Below are 1,491 nucleotides of genomic sequence, written 5' to 3' on the forward strand. Positions count from 1 at the left end.
AAACTTCCTGCTTTAGATAGAGAAAAAAAATTATTTGAGCATACATTGTTTTTGTTTGATGATATGCATAAGAAAAAATATTTATGCTCATCTAAAAAGGCTATTTTTTTCCTCACAGAAAAATGAGCATCAGTGTCTTATCTACACGAATTAATTATTTGCATAGTCCATTAGCCATATGAAAATACACCATCTCAAACTAGATAACAAACTGCTTTACTGATCAGATAATAATAAAAAGGGTATCAGTGACATTTTCCCAAGTCTCCCTCACCTGGCCTGATTTTTTCATTTTTCCAGTTTGCCCTGAGTACAGCTTACGTAATTTTACTCTCCCTTTATTTTTACTTACTGCTCAGAGATAATCTTCTTTGAAATTATTCACCCAATGGTTCACAGAATATTCATGATAGCAGTTTTCAAAAAACTGATCACATATTTAGGCATGATATACTGCTGTTGTGCTAAAAACAAATCTAGATTCTAGCTCCTATTAGTTTCATCTTTATTGTATATCAATGATTTCCCAAAAGTTTCCCTTCTGCTCTTACTTTTTGTGTCAGAATATAATTTGAAGCCAGAAGAAACACTGAAATATTCTGTGCCTACTCACTCACATTTTAATCTTTGAATCTCTTAAGCAGGTACACACTCAGTGCTACTCCATAGCCCCAGCAGCATTATTCCTGACTTACATTTTAATTCTAAAATGGTGTTTTTGGTCAAAATATTGTGTTTTACTCAGAGAAGAAACAATTTGAAAAAATAAGACTGATGGTTAAGCATGCTTTTTTCATTCATAAAACAAATTTTATTAACTTTAAGACACCAGTGATATTAGCAAAACAAAAGGTACTTCTAGTCCACTGCAAAATAAACTAGGTTTGGGATTTACGACTAGATACAGAAATACATTAAAAATTTCCTGCTAAATACGCAAGATAGTAACTCAGATGATCATCACAGGAACCTTTAAGAGGAGCATGATATTTTCCACACGCGTTACTATGGAAAACACAATCTAATTATTCTTGTAGGGTACTAATTTTAAAAGGAACCGAGAGTAACACATTGGGTTAAAACTATTTCCAGAATACCATCTCTCCTCCAATCACACTAAAAGTAACAGAAATAAAAAATATGTCAAAGCAAGAACCTTACCTTTTCCTTCTAGCCAGATAATACTATTTCACTTCTGCTAGGACCCTCCTAAAAGCCACATCAGGACTTCTTACCCCCCAGGAGCTTCAAAGGTAGTTTATACTGAGCAAGCCAAAAGACCAGAGTGCAGTGATCTTGCACCTTAATTAATAGCAGGTGAGTTAACTACCAAAATGTGACCACCTTTAAGGGTGCAGTCTTTCACAGCATTTGCTCTCAAGACAGACTAACAACCCATGGTGCAGGGAATAATGTACTTTCCTTCCCTGGTTGTTTACACCATTTTCCCTATTGCTCCAATAGGAATACTTCCCTATAGGTCTATCAGCA

The 1,491-nt window shown here is 34.6% G+C and overlaps 1 protein-coding gene across 1 annotated transcript in view; it reads right to left on the reverse strand.

Moving 5' to 3' along the window:
* Positions 1-1,481, reverse strand: part of ATOH7 (atonal bHLH transcription factor 7) — a 7,719-nt gene extending 6,238 nt beyond the window's left edge. The window contains exon 1 of the mRNA XM_010714272.2: positions 1,162-1,481. The gene's annotated coding sequence lies outside the window, so the exon portion shown is untranslated. The remainder of the gene's footprint in view (positions 1-1,161) is intronic.
* Between the last annotated feature and the right edge of the window lie 10 nt (positions 1,482-1,491).

Source organism: Meleagris gallopavo, chromosome 8 (genome assembly GCF_000146605.3).
Source record: "Meleagris gallopavo isolate NT-WF06-2002-E0010 breed Aviagen turkey brand Nicholas breeding stock chromosome 8, Turkey_5.1, whole genome shotgun sequence".
Classification (NCBI taxonomy): Eukaryota; Metazoa; Chordata; class Aves; order Galliformes; family Phasianidae; genus Meleagris; species Meleagris gallopavo.